Source organism: Leptonychotes weddellii, unplaced genomic scaffold (assembly GCF_054177405.1).
Source record: "Leptonychotes weddellii isolate Sample4059 unplaced genomic scaffold, ASM5417740v2 HiC_scaffold_2912, whole genome shotgun sequence".
Lineage (NCBI taxonomy): Eukaryota > Metazoa > Chordata > Mammalia > Carnivora > Phocidae > Leptonychotes > Leptonychotes weddellii.
In genome coordinates this window covers 1-13,039 of record NW_027886254.1, presented here as the reverse complement: position 1 = coordinate 13,039, position 13,039 = coordinate 1, and the positions used below count along the sequence as shown (strand labels likewise).

At 35.6% G+C, this 13,039-nt stretch overlaps 1 long non-coding RNA gene across 2 annotated transcripts; it reads left to right on the top strand.

Annotated features, from left to right (window-relative positions):
- Positions 1-8,102: 8,102 nt before the first annotated feature.
- Positions 8,103-13,027, top strand: LOC145719048 (uncharacterized). 2 transcript variants are annotated; one of them, XR_014142152.1, is made up of 3 exons: positions 8,103-8,569; positions 10,058-10,147; positions 12,573-13,027. It is a non-coding gene; the product is annotated as an uncharacterized LOC145719048 (long non-coding RNA). The 2 variants fall into 2 exon arrangements; XR_014142153.1 differs by having other exon boundaries at positions 8,104-8,569; positions 10,061-10,147; positions 12,573-13,026.
- Positions 13,028-13,039: the final 12 nt, after the last annotated feature.

Genomic DNA, 13,039 nt, shown 5'->3' with positions numbered 1-13,039 from the left:
TCAAGAATTTTGATGGATTCCTGTCTCACATTTAGGTCTTTCAACTATTTTGAGTCTATTTTTGTGTGTGGTGTAAGGAAATGGTCCAGTTTCTTTCTTCTGCATGTGGCTATCCAATTTTCTGAACACCATTTGTTGAAGAGACGGTCTTTTTTCCATTGGACATTCTTTCCTGCTTTGTCGAAGCTTAGTTGACCATAGAGTTGAGGGTCCATTTCTGGGCTCTCTATTCTGTTCCATTGATCTCTGTGTCTGTTTTTGTACCAGTACCATACAGTCTTGATGATGACAGCGTTGTAATAGAGCTTGAAGTCCAGAATTGTGATGCCACCGGCTTTGCTTTTCTTTTTCAACATTCCTCTGGCTATTCGGGGTCCTGAACACCTACGAACTCAACAAGAGATATAATTCTCCTTTTTGATGGGGTCTTTGTCTGGTTTTGGGATCAAGGTAATGCTGGCCTCATAAAACGAGTTTGGAAGTTTTCCTTCCATTTCTATTTTTTGGAACAGTTTCAGAAGAATAGGTATTAATTCTTCTTTAAATGTTTGATAGAATTCCCCTGGGAAGCCACCTGGCCCTGGGCTCTTGTTTGTTGGGAGATTTTTTATTACTGCTTCAATTTCTTTACTGGTTATGGGTCTGTTCAGGTTTTCCATTTCTTCCTGGTTCAGTTTTGGTAGTTTATAGGTCTCTAGGAGAGATATAGTTTACATACCATATAATTCAGTCACTTAAAGCACACAGATCAATGGCTTTTTTTTTTGCATATTCACAGATTGGTGCAAATTTCATCACAATCAATTTTAGACGATATCATTACCTGAAAAAAACCCACCTCACACCACTTAGTCATTACTCCAAAATCTATACCACCACCCCCTGCCCTAGGCAACCACTAATCTACTTTCCATATTTATGAATTTGCCTATTCTGGACACTTCATGTAAATGGAATCACACAATATGTGGTCTTTTGTGATTGACTCCTTTCACTTAGCATAATGTTTTTGAGATTCATCCATATTGTAGCATTTAGCAGTATTTCATTCCTTTTTATTGCCAAATAGTATTCTGTTGTATGGATGCAACATTTTCCACTCAGTTTTACTGAGATACAGTTGGCATATAACATTATGTAATTTTAAGGTATACAATGTATTGATTGGATGCATTTATAAATAGCAAAATGATTACCACTGTAGTATTAGCTACCACCTCCATCCTGTCACATATTTGCCATTTCTTTTGTGTGGCAAAAATGTTTAAAATCTGTTTTTTAGAACATTCAAGTATATACAATATTATCAGCTAATATCACCATGCCGTACATTAGACTGTTAATCTCACACCTGGAAGTTTGTACCATTTGACCAATATGTCCCCATTTCCCCCATTCCTCAACCCTTAGTAACCACTACTCTCTCTGTTCCTTAATTTGTCATTTTTTGATTCCACACATAAGTGATATCATACAGTATTTATCTTTCTCTGCCTGACTTATTTCACTTAACTTAATGCCCTCAATTTCCAACCAAATGGTTTCAAATGGCAGGATTTACTTCTTTCTCATGTTTGAATAATATTCCATTGTATACTTATACCATATCTTCCTTATCCATTCGGCTATTGTGAATAATGAATATAGTAGTGCAGATATCCCTACAATATTCTAATATATAAGAAACCAGAATTGGTATTACTGGATCATATGGTAGGTCTATTTATAATTTTTTGAGGAACCTCCACACTTTTCCATAGGGGCTGTACCAATTTGCATTCTTACCAACAGTGCACTAGGGTTCGCTTTTCTCCTTGTTAACAGTTGCTATCTCTTTTCTTCTTTTTTTTTTTTTAAAGATTTTATTTATTTATTTGACAGAGAGAGACACAGCGAGAGAGGGAACAGAAGCAGGGGGAGTGGGAGAGAGAGGGAGAAGCAGGCTCCCTGCAGAGCAGGGAGCCCGATGCGGGGCTCGATCCCAGGACCCTGAGATCATGACCTGAGCCGAAGGCAGACGCTTAACAACTGAGCCACCCAGGCGCCCCTCTTTTCTTCTTAATATAACCTTAATTTTAACAGGTGTGAGGTGATATCTCATTGTGCTTTTTTTTCCCACTGTGCTTTTGATTTGCATTTCCCTGATAATTAGTGATGTCGAGGACCTTTTCATGTGCCTCTTGGCTCTCTGTATGTTTTTGGAGATTATTCAGTTCCTCTGCCTCTTTTTAAATTGGGTTGTTAGGGTTTTTTTGCTATTGAGTTGTATTAATTCTTTATATTTTTTAGATGTTAATTCCTTATCAGATATGTGTTTTGTAAATGTTTTCTTCCATTCTGTAGGTTACCTTTTCATTTTATTAATAAGTGTTTTTGCACATCTGGAAAAAAAGTTTTTTAAAAAAGTTGAAAGCTTTTATTATTATTATTATTTTTAAAGATTTTATTTATTTATTTTGACAGAACACAAACAGGGGCAATAGCAGGCAGAGGGAGACGGAGAAGCCGGCTCCCTGCAGGGAGCCAGATGCAAGACTTGATCCCAGGACCCTGGGATCATGACCTGAGCTGAAGGCAGTTGCTTAACCAACTGAGCCACCCAGGCACCTGAGCTTTTAAATTTGAGGTAGTCCCACTTATTTATCTTTGCTTTTGCTGCTTGTGCTTTTGCTCTCATACCCAGGAAATCACTGCTGACACCAATGTCAAGGAGTTTTATCTCTAGGTTTTTTCCTAGGAGTTTTATAGTTTCAGGTCTTCTTAAAGTCTTTAATCCATTATGAGTTCATTTTTATTAGTGGTGTAAGATAAGAGTAAGAACCACATTCTTCCACTTGTGGTTATCCACTTTTCCCAACACCATTTTGAAGGGACTATTCTGTCTCCACTGAGTATTCTTGGCTCCCTTGTCAAATATTAGTTGACCATATATGCAGGCGTTTCTGGGCTTCCAATTCTGCTTCACTGATCTATGTGTCTATTTTTATGCAGTACCACACTGTTTTCATTACTATAGCTTTGTAGTATAATTTGAAACCAGGAAGTGTTATGCTCCAGTTTTGTTCTTTTTTCTCAGTGTTGCTTTGGCTATTTAGAGTCTTTTGTTGTGCCATACAAATTTTATTTTATTTTTTTAATTTTTGTGGAAAATATAATTGGGATTTTGATAAGGATTGCATTGAATCTATAGATGGTTTTGGGTAGTATAGACATTTTAACAATACTAATTCTCCTGATCCATGAATACAGGGTATCTTTCCATTTGTTTGTGTCCTCCTTATTATTATTTTTTTTATCAAAGTCTTATAGTTTTCAGTGCAGTTATTTTACGTCCTTAGTTAGATTTATTCCTAATTATTTTAGTGTTTCTGATGCTATTGTGAATGGAATTGTTTTCTTTATTTCTTTTTCAGATGTTTTGTTGGTGGTCTATAGAAACAAAATGATTTTCTGTGTGATAATTGTATCTTGCAACTTTATTTAATATGTTGATTAGTTCTAGAAATTTTTTGATGGAGTTCTTAGGATTTTTTGTATATGGGATCATATATGCAGACAAAAGCAATTTTATCTCTTCCTTTTCTGTTTGGATGCCTTTGATTTCTTTTTCTTCCCTGATTGCTCTGGCTAAGGCTTCTAGTGCTATGCTGAATAGAAGTGGTGAGAGTGGGCACCTTTGTCTTGTTTCTGATCTTAGAGAAAGAACTTCCAACTATTCACCATTGAGTATGATGTTAGCTGTGGTTTTGTCATATATGGCCTTTATTGTGTTGAGGGATGTTCCTTCTATACTTAATTTTTGAGTATTTTTATAATAAAAGGATGTTGTACTTTGTCAAATGCTTTTTCTGCATCTATTGAGATGATCATATGATTTTTATCTTTTATCCTATTAATACGGTATGTTACATTTATTGATTTGCATATGTTGAACCATCCTTATATCCCAGGTATTATTGCCATTTAATCATGGTGAATGATTTTTTTAATGTGCTGTTGAATTTGGTTTGCTATATTTTGTGGAATATTTTTGTATCTATATTCATCAGGGATAATGGTCTGTAATTTTCTTTTCTTGTAGTATCCTTATCTGGCTGTGGTATCAGAGTAATGCTATCCTCATAAAATGAGTTTGGGAGTATTTCCTCCTTTTCAATTTTTTGGAAAAGTTTCAGGATTACCATTAATTCTTTAAATGTTTGGACGAATTCACCAGTGAAACCATCTGGTCCTTGGCTTTTCTATTTTGAGAGATTTTTGATTACTGATTCAATCTCTTTACTTGAAATTGGTCTGTTCAGATTTTCTATTTCTTCATGTTTCTTTTTTTTTTTTTTAAGATTTTATTTATTTGAGAGAGAGAGAGCATGAGCAGACAGGAGGGGCAGAGGTAGCGGAAGAAGTAGGCTCCCTGCTGAGCAGGGAGCCCGATGCGGGCCTCAATCCCAGGATCCTGGGATCATGACCTGAGCCGAAGGCAGATGCTTAACCGACTGAGCCATGCCCGTGCCCTCATTTCTTCATGTTTCAGTCTTCGTGGACTCCATGTTTCTAGGAATTTATTTCTTCCAGTTTATCTGGTTTGTTGGTGTATATTTTTCATAGTAGTCTCTCATGATCCTTTGTATTTCTGTGGTATCGGCTACAGTGTCATCTCTTTAATTTCTGGTTTCATTTATTTGAGTACTCTCTGCATTTCTGTGTTACTCTAGCTAAAAGTTTGTTGATTTTTTTTTTAATCTTCTAAAAATGTCAGCTCTCAGTTTCAATGACCTTTTATATTTTTGGTCATGAAGCCCAATGTGGGGCTCAAACTCATGACCTTGAGATCAAGACCTGAGCTGAGATCAAGAGTCAGACTTAACCTACTGAGTCCCCCAGGTGCCCCTGCTCAGTTTTTATTTCATGTATTTATCTGGTCTTTGTTAATTCCTTTCTGCTAATTTGGGCTTGGTTTGTTCTTTTACTAGTTCCTTGAGGTGTAAAGTGAGGTATTTGAGCTATTTTTTGTTTCTTGAGGTAGTCTGGAATCACTATAAACTTCCCTCCTAGAACTGCCTTTAGGGGCACCTGGGTAGCTCAGTTCGTTGAGTGTCTACCTTTGGCTCAGGTCATGATCCCAAGATCCAGGGATTGAGCCCTGCATCGGTCTCCCTGCTCAGTGGGGATTCTGCTTCTCCCTCTGCCCCTCCCCCTGCTTGTGCTCTCTCTCTCTCTCTCACTCTCTCTCAAATAAATAAATAAAATCTTAAAAAAAAAGAACTGCTTTTGCAGTCTCCCATATGTTTTGATATGTTGTGCTTTCATTCTCAGTGGTTTAAAGATATTTTTTTCTTTCCTCTTTTTTTTTAGAGAATGAGAGAGAGAAAGCATGTGCACACATGTGTGCATGAAACTTGTTGGGTAGGTGGGCAGAGGGAGAGGGAGAGAAAGAATCTTAAGCAGGTTCCACTCCCGGCTTGGGACCTAACACCAGGCTCGATCTCATAACCCTGAGATCATGACCTGAGCTGAAATCAAGAGTCACTTAATCAACTGAGCCACCTAGGTGCCCCTCCCTTTTGATTTCTTTGTTGACCCATTCAGGAGCATGTTGTTTAATCTCCATATATTTATGTTTTTTCCAGCTTTCTTCTTGTTATTGATTTCTAGTTTCATTGTGTTTGGAAAAGATACTTGGTATGATTTCAGTCTTCTTCTTTTTTTATTTCAGTCTTCTTAAATTTGCTAAACTTGTTTTGTGACTATCATGTGATTGATCCTGAAAAATATTCCATTTGCACTTAAGAATGTATATTCTACTGCTGTTCAATGGAATGTTTTGGATATGTCTGTTGGGTTCATTTGGTCTAAAGTTTGTTTCAAGTCCATTGTTTCCTTACTGATTTTCTGTCTCAGTGATTTATTTGTTGTTGAAAGCAAAGAATTGAGATCCCCTACTATTATTGTATTATTTTCTATTTCTCTCTTTAGGTCTGTTTATATTTTCTTGAAATATTATAGATGTTCTGATGTTGTGTACATATATATTTGTTTGTTTTATTTTCTTGATATATTGACCTTTTACCATTACATAATAACTATCTTTGTCTTTTGTTACCATTTTGGGCTTAAAGTTTATATTGTCTTATTTTAGGATAGATTTTTTTTTTTGTTTTTGCTTGCATAGAGTATCTTTTGCTATCCCTTCACTTTGAATCTCTGTATATGTTTACAGCTGAGGTGAGTCTCTTGTAGTCAGTGTATAGTTGGATCTTGTTTTTTTTAACCATCCGGCCACTCTATGCCTTTGATTAGAGAATTCAATCCATTAACAATTAGAGTAATTATTGATAGGCAAGAACTTACTAACGCCATCTTATTAATTGTTTTCTGGCGTTTCATGGTTCCATTTTTTTCTTTTTTTTCGCTTTCTTTATGCCTTCCTTTGTAATCAATGATTTTCTGTAGTGGTATGCTTTGTTTCCTTTCTCTTTATCTTAGTGTATCTATTTTAGATTTCTACTTTGTGATTCCCATGAGGTTTACATAAAACATCTTGTAGATATAACATTCTATTTTATGCTGATAAAAATTTAACTTTGCTTGCATGCCAAAACTCCATCTTTTATTCTCCCTCTTTGTACATTTTTGATGTCAACATTTACATTTTTATTGTGTCTCCATCCATTAACAAGTTGTTGAAGCTATAGCTATTTTTAAAAAATATGTATTTATTTATTTTAGAGAGAGAAAGCACATGGAGGCAGAGGGAGAGAGAGAATCTCAGCAGGCTCCCTGCTGGGCGTGGAGCCCAATGCGGGGCTCAGTCCCACAACCCTGAAATCATGACCTGAGCTGAAATCAAGAGTCAGACACTTACTTTACCAACTGAGCCACCCGGCGCCCCTGTCTTTTTGTGATCTTAACTATCTCTTGGACACATCTTTTCATTTGGCTCAGGAAACTTTCTAGAGCACAGTTTCTCTCATGTGTTTGAAATCATGTTTGTTTTCTGGGAACACAGAATATGCCAGGTGTGGTTTATTTTTTTCTGTTCTAGGTGGGATTTGTATATCCTCTAAGACTCCTAGATTCTTTTAATAAAGAACACATATTACTTTAGACAAAGATGTAGTTTCTAGGGTTGCTTTGAGAGTTTGTGGGTAGATACTATTATTGCTGTGGGAATACTTTTGACTGTGACAGTGTTGAAAAATATATGTGTTGTCAAATTTATAATTTTACTTCCTCCCACTTCCAGCTTTACATAGCAAAGTAGTATTTCATTCAAGATCACTAAATATATATGTATATATATGTGTGTATATGTATATATATGTATATGTATATATACTTAAAGTAATATTGTAGCTTAAGGAAAAAGGCAGGTGAAGGGCCATATTTGGAAGCTAGAATTTAAGAAGGATCTCTAAGCTGCTAGGTACTTGTTTTTGTGATCTCAGGCTGCTGTAACAAGATACCATAGATTGGTGGCTTAAACAACGGGGATTTATATCTCACAGTTCTAGAGGCTGGAACATTTGAGATCACGATGCCAACATGGGTGGGGGACACAAACATTCAGTCCATGATAGCACTGTAAAAGAAGTCAGGGACCCTGATGATGTCTTTATCACAGAATGTTACATTTCCTTTTCCTTTGCCTTAATAAGCTTATTTTCTTTCATCTAGGAAGATTTGAGGATTTAATCAACAGCTCCACCATCCCTTTCTCAACCCCAAAACAGAAGTTATTGTTTCTTTACATACAATATACATACATTGTGTACATTAAAAGCTTTAGCTCAGGGGTGTCTGGCTCAGTCAGTTAAGCATCTGCCTTCAGCTCAGGTCATGATCTTGGGGTCCTGGGATCGAGCCCCGCATTGGGCTCCCTGCTCAGCGGGGAGTCTGCTTCTCCCTCTCACTCTCCCTCTCAAATAAATAAATAAAATCTTAAAAAAAAAAAAAAGCTTTAGCTCATTGCTCACATTGTCTTTTGCCATCTTGCACACAACTTAGTCAGCTCAGAGAACTTTTTAAGGCAGAATTTACCTCAAGCATGTAACTGCCTTTGAAGATATAACATCCAAAAGAAAAAAAAAAAAAGAAGGAGAAAAAGGAAGAAAGAAAGATGAAGGAATGTTTGTTAAATTTTTATTAAGCCTAATGATTATTCTTTTAGGGCATTGCTAAACTTTTTGTTTCAATGAATAAAAACAAATTGAGAAATTTCACATGACACACTAATCTAGTGATTGCAACATACTTAATGGAAATTTCTACTGGTTGTTTTGGGTGTTGCTTTCCCAATTTCCTTTTGTCTTTGCTCTGTCTCCCAGAGTGAATCAAAGGAGACTTGTCTTTGAAAAGACTTCTTCTTTTGACTTGTCTTTTATATGGGGAACTTTCTGATCTTACCAGAATAAGTAAGATTAATGTTCAATCTCAAGTATTTCTGAAGGTATACTCCTTACCCACAGAAATACACACTTGGGGCAAAAATAGAAGAGGCTTCTCATTCTGCCAACCACTGGACAGCAAGAGAGTTAACCCACAATGGGGCAAGAAGAACCTCAAAATAAATGTGAGTACATTCTCTCCTCTCAGTTTTAAAGAGGTAAATGTAATTATGACTAAGATTTAAAAATATGAATTAATGATAGTTGCAGTTGTGAAAATTGAAGATGATGATGAGGAGGAGTTAAAGGAAATGACAATGACTTTGGTGAAGAGGAAGGTCATAGATAGATTCAAGTATGTTGGGTAAGAGAAACTTCTTTGTGAAACATAAATTGGGACAAGAGAAGAGATAAATTATACAAAAGAAAAATAAGATGGAAAGAAAGAGAGTAATTTGGGAAGCTTCTTTTAAAGGCAAGAGGAAGAAGGAAGATAGACAAAACACACTGACTAAGGCTCACAGTTTACCTGAGGCTCTGACTTTATCCCATTTTATGCTGTACTTAAGGGTCACAATGTATTTGTATTACAAGAATATTAAGCAATATTTTTGAGAAATAGAACAAATGCAGTAAAATATAATTTTAAAATTAATGTTTTGCTTCACCTCATCGCTCCACCATGGCAAACTTCAATGGGACCATAATGTACACTGGTCCTGAAACACAACTTTTTATATAACAATATGTCTTGGAGACTTTTTCTGTCAATACATACTGATATATAGGATTATTTGAATCGCCGTGAAGAATTCCATCATAGAGATTCACCATCATTTAGAATCTGTACTATTAATAATACACATGCAAGTATTGATCTCTGGTGGGTTTTTTTTTTCTATTTCCAAAAGTACTGCAATGAATATTCTTCCATATAAATAAGTTCAATTATTTCTATATGATAAAACTCTAGAATTGAAATTGTTGTGGCAAATGTGATGCATTTAAAAATTGATAAGTGCTACTAACTTGGTCTGTCTAAAGGCTTTCTAATTTATAGTTTAGCATATGCATGTGTTTCCTCACCAAAGGAGTTTATTTCTTCTCAGTCTTGCTGATACTACATATTTTCTATTTTCTTTTAAAAAGCTCATATGTGAAAAATTATACCATAATATTTTAGTTTACATTTCTTTGATCATACTTTTTTGTTTAATGGTCATTTATAATTTCAGCAAACTAAATTTTCAGCAAATTTCCTGGTCAAGCTTTTGCTCATTTTTCAAATTGATTTTTGAAATTCTCTGTACAGTCTAGACTTTAATATTGTGACAAAATTTTCTTTCATATGTCCCTTGTGTTTTAACATTATTTGTGTTATATGGATGTTTTAGTATTTATGGACCCAAATTATCAATTTTTTATGATTTTTGGGTTTTCTGTCTTATAAAAAGCCTTTCCCTTCAAAAAAAAGTTTACATTTTAATGTATGTATGTATGTATGTTTTTATCTGTAAGCTCTAAAACTGATTTATTCAGGAGGAAATCTTTAAGCTCTCCTCTAGATCTAAAATATTGTGGATGATCTCGTATTTAGCTTGCTTCTCAGTAGAATATCTTCCCTAGTTGTTCTGGCAGAGAAGACAATGTATTTATCTTTCCTTTTGTCCTAGTAGGAGGCCAGCATTACCAGCTGATCCCGTGGGCCATTGCTGTTTTTTTCATCTCACTTCTCAGTGCTTGTTTTATTGCAGACTGTTTGGGTAAGTTATTAGCTGAAATGGAACTCACGAATTTCCCCAAACATTCATAAAGTTCCTCTAAGCTTTTTGTTATTTTGATCCCCCCCACCCCCAACATTTCAATCCATATTGCTTTTCAGGGTCTTGAATTTAAAATCCAGAGCTACATTTTTAACCTTCTATTCTTTGATGGTGCTGTCTTGTGTCAGGGAATGACACATGGAAGTTAAACCCTTTTCTATACATATGAAGGTTGGTGGCTGTAGTAAATCATTCCCCATTTTTGACTGAGATTACAAAGGGCTGTATCTTATCAGTAAAGAATAACCAGCAAAAACGCAACTTTCAGATGGACCATAGTCTGGCTTTGAAAAGAAGAACAGTTGAAAGGTTTGTTCTTTCTAATAGCAAGACCTTGTATAAAGTTATTATAATTACAGTAATACAGTTTAGGTGCAAGTACAGACAAATAGACCAGAGGAAAGGAATAGAGGGCTTAGTTACAGATCCTGCGTATATGAACTCTTTATATAAAACAGAAGGGGGTACTGCAGTCACAGGGAAAGGACAACTTTGTTCAATTAATGTGCTAGAACACCACTGATTATCCTTATTCAAAAAATGAAATCAGTCTCCTGTATATCATAGACAAAACCAACCTGATGTGGAAAATTGGCCAAATGTGAAAAGCAAATCAATAATGCTTTTTAGAAAATAAATGGAGAATATATTCATATCCTCAAGGCAGGGAATGATTTCTTAAGTCATAAAATGTGCTAGCCAATGAAGAAAATATTGACCAATTATACTATATTAAAGCAAGAATTAGTGTACAACAAAAATACAAAGAAAGAAAACAGCCATAGGTGTTTGTAATGCATATAATTGATAAAAAAATTAATGTACGGTATATATAAACAATTCTTTCAAATCAGTAGGAAAAAAATCCTGACAATACAGCATAAAATAGGAAAATTTTGAATAGGCACTATAGGAAAGAAAAATTGAAATGTTTAATGAACACACAAAAAATGTCAAGCTCATTAGTTTTCAGGGAAATGAAAATTCAACTCCCAATGAGATACCATTGCAAACATACCAGGATGGCAATAATTAAAAAGTCTGGCACTATTAGATATTAATGATGATGTGGAGCAACTGGACCTCCAAAGAACTGCTGCTAGTGGGAGCATAGAGCAGTACAACCACTTTGGAAAACTTTGCCACAATCATAGTTGGCACTATGTATATTCCATTACCAGCAATTCCACTCCAGGCATATAGCCTACAGAATGCATGCTTATGTGCTCTAGGATGCATGATCAAAAATGCTCAGAATGGTATAGTTCATAATAGTCAAACACTGGAAGCAATGCAAATGTCGACCAGAAGAAAAATATATAAATACATTTTAGTGCATTAAGACAATAGATCACTTTATAGCAATAAAAACGAATAGATTATAGTTGTATGTAACAGTATAAATAAATTTCAGAAATAACACTAAGCAAAAGACAGAACCAAAATAATGCATATTTTATCATTCTATTTATACAAAAGTTCAAAGCAGGCAAATCTGATCTGTATGGTATAGGGATATGTTATCAAGTGGTAAAATTGTGAAGCAAAGCACAAAGTGATTACTTCAAAATCCATGGCATAGTTACCTTTAAGAGAGAGGAAGTGGGTTGTATTTGGGATGTGAAGGCCACCTGGGGTGTTGGCAATGTTGTTTCTTAAGCCAGATTGTTGTTACCTGGAGTGTTCACTTTACAATAATTTGATTAACTGTACATTTGTGTTTTTCACTTCTTTGCACTTGGTTATGTTTCAAAGTAAAAATATTTATTTATTTATTTATTTATTTATTTATTTATTTAAGAGAGAGAAAGGGGGAGAGAGAGTGCAAACGGGGTAGGCGAGGGGCAGTGGGGGAGAGAGAGAGAATATCTTAAGCAGGCTCAATGCCCAGTGCAGAGCCCAACGTGGGGTTTGATCTCACAACACTGAGACCATGACCTGAGCCAAAATCAAGAGTGAGACAACCAACTGAGCCACCCAGGTGCCCCTCGAAGTAAAAATATTTAAAGGATAAATAAATGTATATGGCTCATAAAACTTGGCAGAACTATCACAATGTTTACTAAAAATCTCCACTCTTACACAGATTCTGATAGAAAAATATGCTTAAAAGCATATATACATAAACGTTTGCAGAACTACTCCCATAAAGCACAAAATGGATAATATGATAATAAAAATGTTAATTTTTGACAACTCTTTTCAACCTATTCACCTGGAGCTGGAACAAAGGAACTGGGTAGTAAGAATAGGAGTTACTTACCTTAACTCTTAGGGGAAGAGAAGGACCAGAATGATCAGCTCCTATTTCCCTAATTAAGTGATCATATAGGAAAAGAAAACTAACTCTTTTCCCTTTTGACAGTGACTCATCACAACTTTCTACGCTGCAGGAGAGACACAAGAGTGTTCAAGTTACCAGAGTACCTTTTGATGGCTGCATAATATTCCATTGTATATATATATACCAATCTTCTTTATCCATTCATCTGTCGATGGACATCTTGGCTCTTTCCACAGTTTGGCTATTGTGGACATTGCTGCTATAAACATCGGGGTGCACGTACCCTTTCGGATCCCTACATTTGTATCTTTGGCGTAAATACCCAGTAGTGCAATTGCTGGATCATATGGTAGCTCTATTTTCAACTTTTTGAGGAACCTCCATACAGTTTTCCAGAGTGGCTGCACCAGCTTGCATTCCCACCAACAGTGTAGGAGGGTTCCCCTTTCTCCACATCCCCGCCAACATCTGTCATTTCCTGACTTGTTAATTTTAGCCATTCTGACTGGTGTGAGGTGGTATCTCATTGAGGTTTGGATTTGGATTTC